This window comes from Delphinus delphis, chromosome 16 (assembly GCF_949987515.2).
Source record: "Delphinus delphis chromosome 16, mDelDel1.2, whole genome shotgun sequence".
Classification (NCBI taxonomy): Eukaryota; Metazoa; Chordata; class Mammalia; order Artiodactyla; family Delphinidae; genus Delphinus; species Delphinus delphis.
The window spans coordinates 51,801,235-51,821,347 of record NC_082698.1 but is presented as its reverse complement, the minus strand read 5'-3'; the positions used below and the strand labels follow the sequence as shown (position 1 = coordinate 51,821,347).

The window sequence follows — 20,113 nt, the reverse complement described above, 5'->3', positions numbered from 1 at the left end:
CTGAAAGAGTCATTTCTATGGGAACAAAAAGGCCAAAAAAAAAAAAAAAAAGATAAAATGTAGTTATTGTTCTGCAGAGTAGGGAAATGCAAAGGACCTGAAATAGCTAAAACAGTCTTGAAAAGAAGAACAAAATTGGAGGACTGATATTACCTGATTTCCAGCCTTATTGTAAATGATAGTAATGAAAAAGTGTTATATTAGGATAAAGATATACATATAGGTAAATAAAATAGGTGAGCTCACATATACAAATAACTGTTTCTTTGACAAAGGTACAAAGTCAAGCGTTTTCAGCAAAAGGGACTGGAATAACAGGACATCTATATGCAAGAATAAATAAGTAAATAGAATGGCACTTAAAGTAATGAAAAGATTAGCCACAGAATGTATACAGAATTTATATATATATATATATATATATATATATATATATATATATATAATCCACAAAAGTAAATAAGTAAGCAAGCAACACAACTTAAAAAGTGGGCAAAAGATTTTAAGAGACATTTCACTAAGGAGGATTTGTAGGTAGTAAGCCTCATCCACCCCGTGGAAGTATAAAATGGTACAATAACTTTGGAAGACATTTTAGCAATGTATTAAAATGTTAAATTTATACCTATGATCTCATAGGTATTTACTCAGAAATAAAAGTATATGTCTATACAAAAACTTGTCATGAACATTCACAGAAGCTTTATTTGTCATAAGGAAAATCAGGAAACAAACCAAATGTCCATTAACATATAACTTTACTGATACACATTACGACATGGGTAAATCTCAAAAAAATTATACTGAGGGAAAGATAAAGAATGCTTAATGGTTCCATTTAGACTACACACTAGAAAATGCAATCTAATCTACAGTAACAGAAAGTAGATCAGTGGTTACCTGAAGAAGGGGGACTGGGGAAGGATGGGAGGGAGGGATTACAAAGAGAAACTTAGAAACTTTTGAGAGTGATGTATATGCTCATTGTTTAAAAAAAAATTTACTAACTTTATTGAAGTATAGTTGAGTTACAATGTCCTGTTCATTTCTGCTGTACAGCAAAATGATTCAGTTTTACACACACACACACATTCTTTTTCATGTTCTTTTCCATTATGGTTTATCACAGGATTTTGAATATAGTTCCCTGTTCTATACAGTAGGACCTTGTCGTTTATCCATCCTATATATACTAGTTTGCATCTGCTAATCCCAAACTCCCAGTCCATCCCTCCTCCACCCCCTCTTCCCCTTGGCAACCACAAGTCTGATCTCTATGTCTGTGAGTCTCTTTCTATTTCATAAATAAGTTCATTTGTGTTATATTTTAGATTCCACATATAAGTGATATCATATGGTATTTGTCTTTCTCTTTCTGACTTACTTCGCTTAGTATGATAATCTCTAGGTCCATCCATGTTGCTGCAAAGGGCATTATTTCATTCTTTTTTATGGCTGAGTAGTATTCTATTGTATTGTACATATATTGTACATATATATATGTACCACATCTTCTTTATCCATTCATCTGTTGATGGACATTTAGGTTGTTTCCATGTCTTGGCTATTTGAATAGTGATGTTATGAGCATAGGGGTGCATGTATCTTTTTGAATTATAGTTTTTTCTGAATATATGCCCAGGAGTGGGATTTCTGGATCATATGGTAATTCTATTTTTAGTTTTCTGAGGAACCTCCATACTGTTTTCCATAGTGGCTGCAGTAACTTACGTTCCTACCAGCAGTGTAGGAGGGTGTCCTCTTCTCCACACCCTCTCCAGCATTTGTTATTTGTAGACTTTTTAGGGAATTTCCTGGTGCTCCAGTGGTTAAGACTCCACACTTCCACTTCAGGGGGCCCAGGTTTGATCCCTGGTTGGGCAGCTAAGATCCCGCAAGCTGCTCGGCACGGCCAAAAAAAAAATTGCTTTTTTAATGATGGCCATTTTGACCAGTGTGAGGCGGCACCTCACTGTAGTTTTGATTTGCAGTTCTCTAAAAATTAGCAGTGTTGAGCATCCTTTCATGCCTGTTGGCCGTCTGTATGTCTTCTTTGAAGAAACGTCTATTTAGGTCTTCTGGCCATCTTTCAGTTGGGCTGTTGGTTTTTTGTTGTTGAGTTGCATGAGCTGTTTGTATATTTTGGAAATTAAGCCCTTGTTAGTCGTATCATCTGCAAATATTTTCTTCCATAGGTTGTCTTTTCATTTTGTCTATGGCATATGCTCATTGTCTTGACTGTAGTCCATGGCTTCTTAGGTGTATACATATTTCAAAACTTATCAAAATTTTGTTTTAGATATGTGAAGTTTATTGTATGTCAATTAAACATAGATAAAACTGTTAAAGGATAATTTTTTTATTCAAATATTTTTCACATGGGAAATACTATTATATATATTATAATACACATATATATGTATTTAGAGAGACATGTTTTGATTTAATTTAATTTATCTGCCTATTACTGTGCTACTCAATAGGGGTAATTTTTGAATTTATCAGATGCCTTTATTATGTACTCTGATGTGTGTGTGTGTGTGTGTGTGTGTCTGATTTATGTGGAGACTCTCAGGGCATAGCAATGTTCACTGGACAAACAGTAACAGCAGCTCAGTTAAAAACTGTTGCATGTCATTCAGTTGCCAATTCTGTTTACCTTTAGTTGTGCTCAGACCAATAGAAGTTACAGGAAGGAGGATCTCGAGAGCTTACACACGTGTGTGTGTGTGTGTGTGGTGTTGGGCAGGGGTTCAATGATTTTAAGTCTCTAACCAGAGCTAGAACCATGTATGTGGTATATTTACATATGCAGGTCTGTGGACGTCGCAATTGCCTACTGAGGTGGTATGGAAATGAATGCACTGCTTTCCAAAACAAAATACACACACACTCTACTCAAATGTTTGTCTTCAATAAGAAGCAAGAAGACATGATCCACATAAGAGCAGTAAACAAAGACCCCAGGGTCATTGACGCTTCAGGCCTTTGAACTAACAAACACAGACATTCGGAAGCCTCATAAGCAGTTGGGGCTAGGTTTTCTATCTGATGTGGGAGATGTTTTGTGAAGGGTTTGGAGAACAAGCACCTCCTTCTCTCCATACCCTTATTTCAGCAGTCTCTTAAAAGCCAGGGAAGGGAGCACAAAGCCAGATGTGCCTGATATTGCTGGCAATACTGATATCATGTTTGCTGTATCTGCATAGTTCTGTTTCTAAAATAACAGACTTGCATTGTGTGCTGTCATGGCTGTCTATTTTCTTCTCTTTCATTTCTTTTTTTATGTTTTTGAAGTGACTTTGACGTGTGAATGCAAAGGAACACATGAAGAGGCATGGGGGAGCGGTGATGAGTACCCTCTAGGCTACAGGTTGTTTGTCCATCAGACATAATCACGCTCTGCATTAGAAAACTTTCAAAGCTACCAGCAAAGCTTTAAAAGACTTTTTTTCTTTTTTAAATCATGAGTACACATGAGCCGTTTCACAGATTGTGTTTGTAATTAATAGAAGGCCTAGGGTATCCTTCCTCTAAAAGATGTGTAGACACAAAGCCAGTCCTTGAAATGATCAAGGCGTTTGTCTCAAAACCACTCAGGGAAACAGTCTCAACTCCCAGTGCCCGGGACAGAGTCAGTCACAGCTCAAATGGCCACGTGATGTTTCAGGAGAGACAGGCTGAAGCTACAGTATGAGGAAACCGACATGTGCAGAGTCCAGCTACTGCCTTATTAGCATTTTCATATACACTCATATTTAACTCTCATCTGATCACTGGGAAGGAGCATATCATTTAGATTCTCATGATTTGACCAAAGATGCTTAGACGGGATAGAGGTGTATTTCTTTCTCACGTAGGGTCCTTGGTGAGAGTCCAAAGTGATTAAGGAAACTCCGTGAAGTCAGTGGGGTCACAGCCTCGTTTTAACTTTATGCTTTGCTCTCCCTAGCACATGGCTTCCATCCTCAAGGTCACAAGACAGCTATTACAGCTCCAGCTGTTTATAGCTGCATCCCAGGTAGGAATAATGAAAGGACAAAATGATGTGAAAAGACCTTCTTGAAACCCCATTTCATGACTTCTACCTGTAATCTCTTAGTGGCAATCACTGTCATTCCAAATAAAAAAATCATGTTCTCTAACCAAATGATTGGGGAGATGAATACTGAATAGATAAGTAGCAGTCTCTGGCCAGACAGGAATAAGTATCCCAATTAAAAACGGAGTTTCAGTGAGATAAATGAACTGAACCTAGGTCAACACTGAGCCAGAGAACGGTGACAGTTTTCTGTGAGGAAAGTCGGTAAATATGTGGACCGCCAAGGTCAGAGCTTGAGCCTAAGCAGGGCCTGATGTTTGTTTGAGCTCATCTGCCATTGGGTTTAACAGGGGTCGAATTACATAAGCCAATTAGAATTAAAATGTTTGCATGGAGACAAACAAAAAGCCAGTGTGTGCAGGGAATATGGACCTGAGAAGGGCTATGTGGAAAGGGGATGTGAAGGAGAACTGTCACCTATCTGGGGTATCTTTTCCCCCAGATTGCCCCGTGAGCACACAACTGAACCTCATGTCGAAAGGTGAAGAGGAATTCTATGAGTGCTAAGCTGGTTGGCCTCTGTCAACATGGAGTGGGAAAGGGGGTACCTAAGTGACTTCTTTTTTTTTTTTTTTTTTTTTTTTTTTTTGCGGTACGCGGGCCTCTCACTGTTGTGGCTTCTCCCGTTGCGGAGCACAGGCTCCGCACGCGCAGGCTCAGCAGCCATGGCTCACGGGCCCAGCCGCTCCGCGGCATGTGGGATCTTCCCGGACTGGGGCACGAACCCGCGTCCCCTGCATCGGCAGGCGGACTCTCAACCGCTGCACCACCAGGGTAGCCCTAAGTGACTTTTTTGAAAACCCAGTGTGCCTTAAGCTCAGCGAGACCTTCAAGGAGGAGGTCAGCAACTTGTCAAGGGTTTGCAGCTTTTAGGGAGGTGTGTTCTTGCCAATGGGGACTGTCACCAAGAACCTGAGAAACGTGGGGTCTGTGTGAAGATGTTTGAAGCTGCAGTCATGCCATCCCATGCTCCAGGTCGGCTACCAATGATGAGTATGTTTATAGCAAACCTTCCATACCCAAATCCTATCTGGACTTTGAAAATCGATGATAAGAGGTATTTCCAGGGCTAGGAAACATATCCAAGGCTACTGACCTGCTAAGTCACTGACCTCGTCTGAATGTAAAATGTCATTGGAAGCTTGAACCATCAAGCTGGTTGCCTTAAGCCAACCCACGGTATGCCCACTCCCTGGGGATGCTTTGCATGTGGTGGGGCTGGCAAAGCCCCAGGCTTACAGGTTGATAGTTACGTGTGCTCAAATATCCTTCTCTCTTACATCCTTACCCCCATATTTCTAAGTAAGTTTTTTATGGCCATAATATATATCACCACGGATGACAGTTGTACTGGAACTAGTAAGTGCTCTAAATAATAACATCATAAAGTTTTTGTCATTACTCTCTGCACTACACCCTCTCCATGTACTTTCATCCTGTCCATCAGTCCTCTTAGTACTAGGTAATTAAAAAAAAAAAAAAAAAACTCCTGCCAATAAATCTGGTAACCAGTGAAACATTTGAGACACACACTCCCGAAGTTGTTTTTTCATCACTGGTGGATTACTAACAATTTGCCAATGAAGACTTTCTTCTAATTACTGGGGAAAAGGCACTTCTTAATTAATAGAGAGGAGGATTGGTTTCATCCAGATTAGTGATTGCTGGGAATGTGTCCCAAGCCCACCAGGCAGAAGCTATTTAAAGTGAGCATATTAGCAACAAAATTAAGCAGCTCGGGGTTGAGTCCTAATAAGGTGGACCATGGTAATTAAATTGAGGTTTATAGATGGAACCTCTTCAGGGGGGTCCAAGAACTCAAAATGTTGATACAGTCTCTTCCATAACTTTCTCCGCTTCTCAGTAGGGTCCATGATGATAGACACGTGTACACAGTAGTCTCAGGGGTCCCTGTCATCCCAGGCCCCACAACACATACCTGCTTTCACCGCATGGCGGTACAGTCATCTGTCATTATGAGGCTCAGACCTATGGCCAAGGGAGCCAAAGCCCTGAGCTGAAGAGACACCTGGACTAGTGCAGCTAGCTCTCTCTTTTCATCTCTTACTACAGAATGCTCAAAGCGTTCGTGTCGCCTCCTTCGTCTCCTCCGTCCTCTGTGCTCACAGTTCATATTTTCCTACTGCTCACCCTGACCTCCACTTCCTTCCCTTTCTCTCAGAATTGTCCATGGCAGTGTCTGGAATTGTGCCTCTGTATTTAACAAATATCCTTCCATTCCCATTCTCAGCCAGTTTTTTTTCTGAGTGCTTCCTCCACAACCCCTTCCCTTCTTGAAACCTGACTGTCCATTGTTGACACACCTTCTCCAGGAAAAGCTGATTTTTATGTTTCTTCCCCATGCCCCTCATGCTCTGAAAGTAGGTTTGGTGTCCTACTGATTACCCACTGCCCTTCTGATAGCATTTATTCCTTCAGTTCTTGAAAAACAAAATACGATTCTTTGAAACACATTATAACACAATGAATGTGTTATAATGAATGAATGAATTCACGGGAATAATGACATTCCCGTGAATGTCTCAACAGCACATGACATTCAACTTGCTGACAACTGAAATCCCATTTAACCTGGTTATCTTCCCGTGTTCACTTCTCAGGCTAACACTCGATCACCATCAAGTTCCATAGGCTAAAAGCCTAAGCCTCCTCTCTGATGCTACTCTCTTCCTTATTTGCCATTTTAAAAATTTGATTTTGGGCTTCCCTGGTGGCGCAGTGGTTGAGAGTCCGCCTGCCGATGCAGGGGATGCGGGTTCGTGCCCTGGTCCAGGAAGATCCCACATGATGCGGAGCGGCTGGGCCCGTGAGCCATGGCCGCTGAGCCTGCGCGTCTGGAGCCTGTGCTCCGCAAAATTTGATTTCCAGTCTGCCAGATCTATCCATTTCCTTTCATCTTTGTTTCCATCCTAATAGTCAGTTACCGTTTATGATTTTGTGGACTAATGCTGAAGAATTTCCAATCCAGTAATGCCATATGTTTAATCCTTTTCCTCTTTTCTCCTCTGTAGCTAGTGTTCTTTTCAAACTGCAAGTCTGAAGGGAACCTCAGGCTCTCTCACCCTTCACTCTCCACTGTTAAAACCCATCAGTGGCTTCCGGTTACTCAGCTGGATTTTCCAGAGGCAAATTGTACCACATCTCCTTATCCTCAGTACTCTAGCCGTTTGTCCATTCTTACTTTTACTTGAATATGCTAACGAGTATGTGTGGATTGGCTTAACAGATACATGGTACGTAATAATTGTGTAGTTTAGTGAGGCTCTTGCAAATCATGTAACAACTTTTCTGCAACAGTGGTGCTGAAGAGACATCCTTTCCATTGCTCGGAGGTCCACTGACACCAAATTGAAGTGAAAAGTGAGTTCTGTGCATCTGAGTCCACAAAAGAGGGTCCCTGCCTCTCTGTCCAGCCTCCTTACCTCGGGTTCCAACGCTGATAGGAAAATGAGGGACTAAACTCAGCAGGGGTCAAAGCATAGCCTCAGGCCCAGAGGAAGCTGGCAGGCTTGTGAGAAGATTCTCATGGCCAGCCCCTCCCTATGTGGCACACAGATTTTTGTCTTTCTACAAAAACGTGTAATAGCCTAGGGGCAGTGTGAGGATTCTGAGTATAAACACTGGCCAGAAGTGGCCCTTTAATGCCTCAGGTCCATGGCAGACATGACAAACGATGTCCTCACCACAAGGGGCAGGGCCGATGATCTGAAGCTTTCCAGCTGGCACTGACTTAGGTTTCTCAACAGTGGAAGGCTCAGCACATGGCATCCACAGACTCTAAGGAGATCTTTAGCTCAAATGCTTTAACTCTAAGTGCCACCAGCTGGGAAGAAAGGCTTGCCTTTTTCTAACTCATAGGGTGGAGAGAATCTCAAAAGGAGAGGCCAAAAAAAAAAAAAAAAAAAAAAAAACGGGGATTGGGGGTGGTACTTGAGAGAGGAGGAGAAAGGAGGCCACCAATGGCTGGGCAGTGTCAAGCCCCACTCCTGGCAAAGGGCATCAGGAAGCTGCTGTGTGCTTACTTCCCACCGTCACTCTGAGCTCAGAAAGACAGGACTCAGGATCATTGGAGAGCTTCATGGTTCCACTCAGAAATCCTCACTTACCTCCAGAATGCCTCTCGGGAGACATTATGGTTGTAACATTCCAGATAATTTAACATTTTTATGTGCACAGGTGCACATGCACACACACACACACAAGCAAGAAGTTTTAGAGACAAAACTGGTAACATTCCAAAAATTTTGATTGAGCACCTACTAACTGTAGATACTTGTTAGGCAGTGGAAATATTAATAAAAAGTTACTGTGACGTTAAGGTGTTTGGAGACTGGTCCCAGAACAAAGTGTTCTTTGGTTGAGGGCAGTGTACAATTTTCTAATGATTATCATTTTTTTGAGTTGAACAAAGAGTGAACTTTTGGTACTTTATTTTCCTGGTTCTTCAGTTTAATTTTGCTACCCAAACTCCCTCCCAATTATGGTTAATTTATTTCTGAACTCCAGAACTCCCTGACAATTTGCAGTAGTGAGATTTTTATGTAACTGCTGGAAGGCAAATTCCAAAACATAAAGAAAGTTTGCCATTGGCAGAAATGGTCCATATGAGACACATTTATCAAAAATGAGAAATAAGAATGAAAGGGTTGTAACATGGTTTTTTTTGTTTGTTTTTGTTTTTCACTTTTTGGCACCTAGGTGACAAGAGACTTTTCCAATTAAAAATTACTTTACTGAGGGTCATTTTGTCAGAATAGCCACAAGATTTTTTTTAATTAATATATTGTTTCCTAAAAGGTTCAAGATAACTTTGCTTATGGTGATTAGAAAAACACTTACTTGTTCTCCTTGCCTTCTTCCCTTCCTCCCTCCTTCCTTCCTTCCTTCCTTCCTTCCATCCATCCATCCATCCATCCATCCATCCATCCATCCATCCATTCATCCATCATTTCTTCCCACCCTCACTTCTCATTACTCACCATTTCTCCTTCTATCTCTTTGCCCTGGTTTTTCACATCTCTGTTTAAGTCTCTCTCTTTGTGTCTATCTTTCCTTCACAAATCAATAAATATTCTTCTTAGTCCCCACTTCAATACACAGAGTACAGACACACAAACACACAGAAATACAAACATACAGCAGAAACACAGATACTTACAGTGGAAGTGCACATACACACACACAAACTCACCCTCCCCAGGTTCACAGTGAACTGTTGGAGGTGGAGTAACACTTGTAATTATTAGCTCAGTAATGCTTGCTGTCCGGTTCTGTGTCATTTTTCTGTACCCAAATGACCAAGTATGGCTATAAAGATTTGGGGACAGAATACCTACTTTTCTTGAAACCTGTAGAAAGATCCCTCACTCCCTCTAAGAGGCTTCAGTCACTGCCTTCCTGCCTCAGCTTGTTTGTCTAGCAATAGATTTAAAGAGCATATTTAGTGTGAAACTGAAGAGAAACTTAGGGTCATAAGCCTCAAGACTCACAAAACAGGGCTCTTCCCCTGTGGATCCTAAAACTTAGACAATTCTGTGGCCCTCTGTAAGAAGAGAATACAAATTTACAAACGTAAAAAGAATTTACAGGTTACTGGACATTTGGAGATCCAGGTCTCCTCTTTGCTCTCCTTTTAAGTAATATATTTTTAAAAACTGCTTACGCAGAAAGTTTCCTGAATGCAACCTGGCTTCTCCTCTCCATCTAGAACACTCTGCATTTCCCATCAACTCCCAGCCTCAGGGGATCATACAAGAGATGGGTCCTGAACTCTGGCTTCATTCCCTGCACAGTATATCCACCTCTGGTGGGGAGTGTGCCCAAGTTCCCGGTTTCCTGCTCAGATGGAGAGTCACTGTGATAGTGGGTCTGAGACCACAGATTCCCTTTTCAGTGGGTCAAACCGGCTTCTTGCCAGTCCATGGCCCCCATGCACTGAGGTCCTCATCAGCACCTTGCAAACCTATCCTGCTTCAGGGCACTGTAGTCTCTAAACATCTGCAACACCTGGGACTTCAGCACCTTCCTCTTAGTTACCTCACTCTCAGTAAGCCCTGTTGTTCTAGGAGGATTTACCTCTGTCTGGGTCCCTACCCTGGGTGGTATCAGTCCCGTAGGTTGTTGTATCTTAACGTGGTCTGAGAAGCCAGAGAATTCTGGCCAGTTTTTTTTTTTTTTTTTTTTTTTTGTAGTACGCGGGCCTCTCACTGTCGTGGCCTCCCCCGTTGCGGAGCACAGGCTCCGGACGTGCAGGCTCAGCGGCCATGGCTCACGGGCCCAGCCGCTCCGCAGCATGTGGGATCTTCCCGGACCGGGGCTCGAACCCACGTCCCCTGCATCGGCAGGCAGACTTTCAACCACTGCACCACCAGGGAAGCCCAGGTTGTTGTGTCTTAAGGTGGCCTGAGAAGCCAGATAGTTCTGGCCAGTTTTTATCAAAGTAGGGATTAGGTAATTTTCAGGACCTGCCCAGAGCAAGTGTCTTTGACCGCTAATTCAGCAGCAGATGGCCTGAAGAGCTTTTCCCTGGCCTGAATTTGTCATTTTTGGCATGCTGAGGACCACCGAGGGTGCAGGGAGCAGTGGCTTAGTGGGTCCTGTCCTTTGAGGGCTGTGCTGTACAGGGTGCAGGGCTTACAGAGATCTGAGTTCTGAGTTCTAGTCCTGGCCCTGCCCCTCACTGGCTGTGACCTGGGGCATATCTCTCATCCTTATTTTGTCCTTCGTAAAATGGGGTTAAGGACACTTCACAGGTAGCGGAGGAGCTGATCACAGACTGGTGAATGAACTCAGCTGAGGTTACATACCTGTTCAAGAGTAAAACTGCCTTAGGAGGCTCTAACATCACATGTGTCATTGCTTCACAAGATGAGTTGGGAAATCATAATTAGGCAGCAGCCGAAAATAACTTGAAGAAGTGCTGTCATCCATTTCTCATAGGTAAATTTTGATGAGTTTAATTAAATGAGTGGGATCTCTTTCTTTTTTGCTTACCTCTAATCTCTTCTTCTCTCTGTCTTTCCATCTGTCTCATATCGGAGTAGGTATGTTCCCCAAATTTCAGACCTGAATTATTGTGTTGTTTTTTTTTTTTCATATATTCTCTCCTTATATACCTCTAATATTAGTGACACTTGCAGATTTGCTTTTCCAGTCCCGGCCCACCTCTTAGGCCATAGCCTGCATCTCCAGATAATGACTTCCTTTCTGCCCTCTTTCGCTCACTCTGTGTAGCTTGCATATTGCCAGTAGAACTTGATTCTGTGAATTTGTAAAATAGGGGAAACGACATAGTCAAGGAATTCAAGACACTGTCTTTGAAGTACTGAGAACTTGGGAAGAAGTAGGCCTTGGCCAGGCAAGGAGTTTCAAGAAGAAGATATTTGGAATTCGAAGTGGCAGAGATTTCTGAGAGATCAGATGTGAGAGTGAAGAAAAGCAAGGGGTCAGGGAGGCCTCCTGGGTTTCTGGCTTGGGAACTGGGTGGGTGGTGGTAAGGCCCACCGAGATAGGGCACACTGGAGACAATCCAAGGTTTGGGGAAATTGGACTGGGGGCGGGGGGCAGCATCAGCTATGAATTTTCATCTGGCTTTCAGACAAGTGGAGTTTGAAGTGACTTTGAGGTATCTACGTGAAGATGCCAACTAGAGAGTTAGGTCTGGAGCACAGGGGAGAGGTCTTCACTGACAATATGAACGGTCTCTTTCAAATTGGTGACAGTTTCAGCCAGAGGCATGAGTGCAAATGCTCAAAGAGAAAGAATATAGAGCCAGAAGAGAGAGAGCCTAGGACTCAACACGGAGCCTTGGAACTTTAACAGTAAAAGGGGAGTTTAGGAGAATGATCTGATCAGTGGAACATAAAAGTTGGCTCCATAGTGCCCGGTGATCATTAGGGTGGTCATATCGTTTATTGTCCAAACTGGAAAATGTTTAAGAACGAAAGGGTGCTAACCAGATAGAATACCAAGGCAACACATATAAACTGGGACTCTGGGCTGCAAATCAGGGATAGAAGGTAGTTGGATTTACTCAGATTGGAATTATGACAGATATACATGCCAGGAGAACAGGGAGAGAAAATAATTGAGAGTATCGAATTAATCAGAAAATGCCATCTCATCTACATGCTTGCCTATCAACTCTTTCTACATACTGCTCCCTAAACTTTCCACGCCATATCTTTTTTTCATTTTGCCACTTTCCTGCTCAGAAAAATTTCAGTGGCTCTCAGTTATCTAGGATAAAGTTCAGAATTCTTAGCTTGGAATTTGAAACCCTTCTTGTTCCATGTGGCCAGTCTTCCTAGTCTGTCACTTACTCATTCATTCTCCTGTAGAATTATACTTGCCTTTTCAATGATACCTAAATATGCCTTAAACATTACAATCTCTAGGCTTTTAATAAGTGGTTGAATACAGTCCCCTTCATGACCTTAGCAATGAATGGTCCTTCAAATGAGGCATACCACTCATTTGAATCTATTAAAAGGCTGGCTCATCAGGAAGTCTCCTCATATCTGCCAACCTTTAGAGCACCAGTTCTGAGGGAAATGTATTTATGGAAGGTGCCAATTCTGTTCTTGATGGAAAGACTCAAATCTCTCAGATGAAGGCCAGTTTTTTCCACAGAGAGTTCTGCATTCTATATGTGATGTACAATAGTTCACTTGTAAACAGGCAGAGAAGTTCATCTTTTGTTTACATGCCTGGGCAAGTCTAATTCAGTGGCAAAACTCTATGAATCCATAATTTCATTCCCTTGAAAGCTTCTGGAACTCCGCATTCAATTGTGCTGGCAAGACTTTTAGAGTGAAAGGAAAAAACATGTTGGAATTAAAGAGGTGTATTATCGTTCAACAATATCATCAAAATATCTTTATTTTGCTCAAATCAATAGCAAAAATCTTCAGACAGTCTGTGTGCATTTTAAAAATGATTGTGATAACAAAATTGAATTTGTCTCTTTATTTGGAGGATGAGTAATTGTAGCATATAAGGTACCACTTTGATAGAAAATTAAAGCATCCATTTGGATTGCTTTATAGAAAACCAAATTGTTTTTTCTTCTGCTAAGGATGTTTGCATTTCTTGCTGCTCTAAAGGTGACAGGCATCACAGGACCCCTTGGAGCCGTGTCCCTGGACCAAAGAAGAGGATGAAAATCCTTTTCTTTGCCATTTCTATCTGTTGTTCCCCAGTACAAGCCCCTGAATTTTGATTTTGTCCTTGAACAATGTTTCTTTTGTAGTTTTGAAATGCTTTTGGGGAGAGTTAATATACTTCTTGGCCTCTGTGTCATCCTGGGGCAGAGGGAGCTTCGATCAGGCTTCTTTGTTTTCTTAGGTCTCCCAACTCTTCCAATTTGTGCAGTGTTTGTGCTTGAGAAGATCTCTAGCCAATGTCTCTTTTAATCTTTTTTTTTAAAAATCTTCCCTTTACTTCTTCATAATCATTTTCACTTGAGCTTGCATGTAGACATTGAGAGTTTCCTTTTGGTTTCTTCAGAGTAGGTTTGTGACTCTGCACTTTTTGTGACTGATAGATACCTTTACAGGCAATAAGATCTTCTATTCAAAAGTGAAGAGACATGAAAGTGAACCTCTTCTGTTTCTTTCTCAGGCTTTTCTTCCCCCATAGATCATTTTCTTCCTCTTATTATTTTCCTCCCTGAATATCTTTTCATAGAGTTGAACATTGCTTAAAGTATAGAACAAGAGTGGAAACACCCAGCCTTCTTGTCTAAGAGATCACTCCTGCTTCATGATGCACATGGCGTCAGCACAGCCAGGACCACGGACTCTGGTGCCTATCGCACTGTGAGAAGTTCCTTTCATCAGAAGAATGTTGAAGAGATGAAGATATTACTTCAGAACACAGCACCATCCTGTATTTTCCTGGACACCGGGCTATTCCCAGTTCTTAAGTAATTGCTTTCTCAAGAAATTTCCTTTCACTTCTTAAAGTCCGATGTACATATATAAAATGAGGTACTTACAAACATGCCATTCATTTACTCACTCTCCAAGATGGACAGAAATGGAAATTCGGGAATTGTAGTAGGATGACCTGGGTTCAAATCTTGATATTCTTGTTTTTGTGATTCTGGCTGGGTTGTATAGAACTCCTTGAACTTTACCGTCATCATCTACAGAAGTAGGATAATGTTACTTTATAGGAACACTGCAGGGATTGGAAGAGGAGATAGTTGTGCTGCTTTACACATAGGAGATGCTCAGTAAGTGTTAGATCTTTTCTTCCTGGGACCCACCCTCATTTCCACTCTCCACCTTCATCTGGACCGGTGTGCTGTCATAGGCAGAACTTTGTGACCAAAGCCTATCATAAAACTAGCATATTCTTCATGAAAATGACATTTCATAGCAGGTGGTATATTGCATTTGATGCTAAGGTAAATAACTGTTTAAATTATGTACATATATATATTTTTTCCTGTTTTAGGGGAAACAGAAATGTTGGATTTTTATAATAACTTGGAAATAAGACTCTCTAATATCAAAATAAAGAGAACAAAATAATATAATAGCTAACACATAGCACTTTTTATGTGTCAGTCACTATTTTAATCTTTTACATAGTAGCGCGTTTAATTCTTGTCATGACTGACTACATAATTTCTAGGACCCAGTACAAAATAAAAGTTCAGAGCCCTTGTTCAAAAATGATTAAGAGTATTTTATGAAGTTCAGGGCCCTTCAAAGCACAGAACCATGTATAACTGCATAGGTCACATACTCCAATCATCACATCAAGCCCTTGAGATAAAAACTATCTTTTCATTGTAGATAATGAAGTTGAGATACAGAGGGAAAAGTTAATTTACTAAAGATTATGGAGACAGGAAGTGGTGAAGCTGGATTCCACTGAGGTAATCTGTGTCCAGAGACTGTGTCCTTATCTACTTTAAAAACAACAAAAAAAAGTTTTTCATTGATGTAATGACATTCAGCTTCAAAATCATTTTAGCTACATTATTTTATGAAATAATCTCTATGAAAGTCTCTACTTTGACATTGTCATATAATATACTATATTTATCTACATAATTATCAGTGCCCTGGTTCCTACAAGTTGAGAAAGAGCTAATGCAAAGTATTATCCATGTAGCTAACAACACCAAAACTTATATGCAACTTACCAAGTACCAAACAGGGCTGTTCTAAGCACCTTGTATATGTTAACATCCTATGCATTTCCCTAACATTCTATGAAGTTGGTGCTAGTATGGCTATCGTATTTTAGATGAGGAAGTTGGAAGATACATGTTTTGAGCAAAGCCACATGCCTAACAACTTTTGAGGCTGGAATTTTAACCCAGGTAGACTGGTGCCAGAGGCTGGATCTTAAATACCAGCCTCTGCTCCTCTCTTGACTATGAGAGGCATCAGGTATGTCATCCTTTTAATCTTATCCACTGCTGAATTATGACTGGCAGATTGCCTGACACACTAGATAACCAAAACAGTATTTGATGAAGTAATGAATAGATTGAATATTTTTAAAATTAAAATTTTATTTATTCAAGTAATACCAGAAGGCATGCTCCTTGTAAAATGCTAAAAAATATTCTAAGAAAAGCAAAAACTTCCTCCCCCAATCCTAAACTCCTTCCCAGACTACCCTTTTCTTCCTCTGTCATAATTTGAAACTTCAGTCTCTGGACTTATTTAGTAAAGACCAAGATATTCAGTGGTGTTCAGTGTTTATGAACTGCCATTGATCATGGTATGAACTGACAAAGTTGATGTTTGCTCTGAGTATTCAAGGGAGCGCAGTAGGATTGTGTATACGATGCAGCTTTATTTAGAGCCATTTCTTTGACTAGAAATGCATTAAAAAATGCCCTGGTTTCACGAGGCAGCATCAGGAGAATTGAAAGTGCAGTATTACACAAATAATTACAAGCGGCTTCGATTTCCGTTACCATCCAATCCCTGACAGAAAGCTCCTTACCCAGGGGTGTTAGCCACATGACCACGGTGGCTGCTGGAGTTTAAGCTTTAAGCTGTTGTAGGCAAGAGTTTAAAGTCCGGGCAACGGGGTGAGTTTCTTTCTTTCCAAATTGTTCATGCTGTGTTCTCTGTAGCCTTGCAGCCCAGCCTTTAGACGAGATATTACCAGACTGTATATTTCAAAGAAGACTATAAGATTGAAATATAATTGGGGAATTATTCTTAGTTGGTAAGTTTTTCTTGTGATAAGAGATGATGTGGGCAGAAAACTACCTTTTGGGTGGCGATACAGTACAATAATTAAGAGCCTGGGTTTTGTAGCCAAATTGCCTGGTTTGAAACCTCTCACTGCCACTTACTGACTGAACAACTGACTGATGCTAGGCAGTATGCTAGACTCTCTGAGACTCATTTTCCTCCTTTGTAAACTGGAGATTATAATAGTGTCTATGCCGTAGGATTGCGGTAATATGAATATGATGCCATCAAGGTGAAATACCTGGTGTGCTGAAAGTCTCAGTAAATATTAGCTATCAAAAGCATTTTATAAGCTAAATAAAATGAAAATAGACAGGAAGAGCAACTTCAGAATCAGAGGAAATCTTTTGCACTTCAGTCTAGTTGGAAATCTTAGGCCAGTGTTTTTTCGCTGAGAGCTGTTGAGAACCTCATTTGGGACTAGTGGAATACCTGTGCTCTATTACCCTTTTCTAGGACATAATAGTGTCCCGCAATCGACAAATGACATGTTTATCTTTCGTCAATAAAAGTGACATTCTAAAAGGAAGGAGCTACTCTTTGGTATCCTTGCTATTTAATAATATGTTCACGAGTGAACTGACTTAGTAACATTAACTGGACGTATCTCGGGTAGATATTCTCCTCCGTGGCTGAGAGAGTGCTTAGAATACTTCCTGGCCCACGGGAGGTACAGAATAAATATTGGGTGATTTACAATCCATTCTTCCCAATGCTTGCATCTCCTATAATATACCAGTGCTTGTTAGGCTCCTCACAATAGGATACTAAGCCCCTTTATTTCTCTCTCCCCAGTACCCGGCACAGGCTATGGCATGACCTCCGTGCTCAGTGACCACTTGCTGAATAGGGTACTGGGAAAGAGAAGGAGGGGTCTCAAAGATACTGATAGCTTTCAAGAGTGATGAGAGCCATAAATTCAGAAGAAAATTTGGAGAATAAAAGATTCAGAAAGGTGACTCGAGTAGGAGGAGGGAAACAAAAAACTCTGAAGTACGCTTCTCTTTGAAGCACCATGTCCTCTCACCATTAATGGTTTATCAGCTACCCCTGGATTCCAACCTAAGCATGGCTCTGTCCTCACAGTCCTTGTCACATGCCTTTTCGGAGCTTCCATGTTTGTGAACGTCATATACTGTTCGCTTAGATAGAAGCTATCTGGTAGGTAGATAGATAGACAGGGGATGATTTTATATTTATCTAGTGATGCAAAGTCTTGAAGTTTAGAGTCAGCCTGATTTAGGGTAAATTAGTATCACTTGTACATACTAGTTGAGTGATATTGTACAATTTAGCAGAAATAACCCCTTTACGGACGAGGACTGCTAATTAGTTGATTCATTGTTTGTTTGGGGTTTTTTTAATTATGTTAAGCAGAAAAAAAAATCCTGAAAATTCATATCTCTCTTAAATATTTTATGTTAGTTTGAAACATGTAAATTTAGTTGTCAGTCTTTTGAGGTAGATCTAAGGCCTTTCTTGAGTATTGACCTGCTGATTGAATTTCTTGCAAAAATCACTGTATATCTATATAAACTGTACGCATAATATAATCTATACACATAAACTATAATTTCCAGTTTCAGTTTCTTTATATAGGACAAGAACTAAAAATCTTTGCGAAGCGTGCTATGGGAAGAACGTGACAGGTGTCCAACACACTCCCCCTCCCAAATAGTTAGTTCTGTGAAGGTACAGACCATGTTTTAATTTTATTTCTCCCTTCCTCCATCCTTCTCTTCCCTGTTTCTCTTTTTTTTTCACCTTGATCACAATGCCTACTAAAGAACTTTGTATATAGTAGCTTCATGAGATAGAAGAATTAAATTAATAATGGATAAAAAATTCCCTACTATAGCATTCAATGAAGATGTCCTTTTCATTATTGTTGTCATTATATTTATTATTTTGTTTTTAATTTTTTGTTTTTATTATGTTGCTACAGATGCAAAGTAAACTGGTGTCTTTAAACTAATATTAGAAAAATTGCTTGAGAAGGCTTAGATGAGGAGATTTTCAGCAAAGTTCCATCAATGGAAGAAATATAAGTAGTTGATGCAGCCTAGACTTCTTCATATCCGTAGAGTGATTAAAAAAACACTCTAAATTGGTTTAAGTTTTCTGGCCCATTCTATTGAAGTATGTGTTCTCATATGTAGTTTTTGCAAGTAATTGTGTTTTTGTGGCGAAATTGTTATGCTCTCAGAAAAGAATGCGGTGCAGTTATTTTAGTGCATGACTGTTAAGGGATTGAGCTAGAAAACCAACTTGCTTGCTTGCCTTATTTCATTTTATTTATTTATTTTTATTTTTTCTTAAACTAAGCACAGGCAAATAGATATTGAGGAAAATGCTAGTTATGGGCAAGAGCCCAGAGGTACAACTTGTCTGCATTACTATCGAATTGAGTTCACCTCTTTGCAAACAGGATGCTTCCTGCAAAATTGCTTCTGTGTATACATTTAGAGTGTCCCTGTGTTCATTGTTTTAAGTATTGGGTTAGAGATCTCACCAAGCAATAAAGTAACATTAGCTTCCCATAGATGTGTAATCCTATTATATTTAGATATAAGAATATATTTTAATGAGTACAGATACAGAGATTAAAGCAGAAGAATTGAGGAAGCAGCCTGTTCCCTCAGGGATAATGGGTAACGTAATCATTCTCTTGAAAAAAAGCAGATAAATTAGAAGTCTTTATTGCATCAGAGTGGATGAAATTCACATTTTCATTTCTACCAAAAGAGATGGCCGCATGATTCCAAACTAAGTCAATTTAACATGTCTTTTTACATCATCACCAAGTTTTGAAAAATGTTTAAAATTGAACCAAGAGGCAGATATATATAATGCTAGTTAATGCTTTAGGGGATATATCTTTAAATAGAAATCTCTCTTTCACTGCCATTAAAAACCAAATTTCAAGTTGAGCTCTAGAAGTAAGCCAGTAATTATCATTAATGGAGCAGAGGAAACTGCAAATTTTGGTCAATATTACTGCTCTTCATTCCTCTCCCTTTGATAATTAACTCCCATTACGTATGATGCTCTCTAAGCCAAAGAAAAGGTTAGTAAAAGTCTTGACTATATTCCAGGTACATCTTCTAAGTAACTGATGGAGAAAGACACTGTGGTCTTGATAAAAGTTCTAAAAGAACTTGAGAAGACAGAAGACATTCCATAGAAGAGGTGGGATCAAATCTGTGTCTTGCACTAGAGAGAGGAAGGAGATGGCATGAGGAAAAAAACTGTGTAGCAGAGGTACAGGAAATTGTTCCAGAAACAATTTGACTAAATTGGAATTGTCGGAAGTGTCAAGGAAATAGATTTGGGTAGATTCTTAAGGACCTTGAGTGCCGTAATAAGGAATCAGACTTCAGAACATTTACAGTGTTTCTCAATAGGTGTGTGACTTGATGGCAGTGGGTTTGGGAAAATGAAGATGAGAAGGGGAAGGAAGATCTCCTAAGAAATTAGAAGGCCTTCATTTTGCATATTGAAAGATAAATGAGCAGAAGAATATGAAAAATGAATGGACAAGACTATAGATGACTGGATAGGTAGAGAGGCCCCCCAACCCTTAACCACAGTCTCATCTAGCAAGAGCCCAGCTATTTTCCCTATGCATCGTCTCTGCTTCTCAGTGGCTCATGCAATTTTAAAGCAAGAAGAAATAATAAAATAATGATGAAGCAGATGCGCTGTGTAAGTGCACCCTGGGGTGAATAAATTATAGAAAGTACACTGTAGTACAATAGAA

General features: G+C 40.3%; 1 protein-coding gene across 9 annotated transcripts in view; it reads left to right on the top strand.

The window, feature by feature from the left end:
* The window catches only part of NRG3 (neuregulin 3), a 1,071,784-nt gene that overhangs the window by 741,494 nt on the left and 310,177 nt on the right, over positions 1-20,113 (top strand). The gene's annotated exons all lie outside the window — the stretch shown is intronic.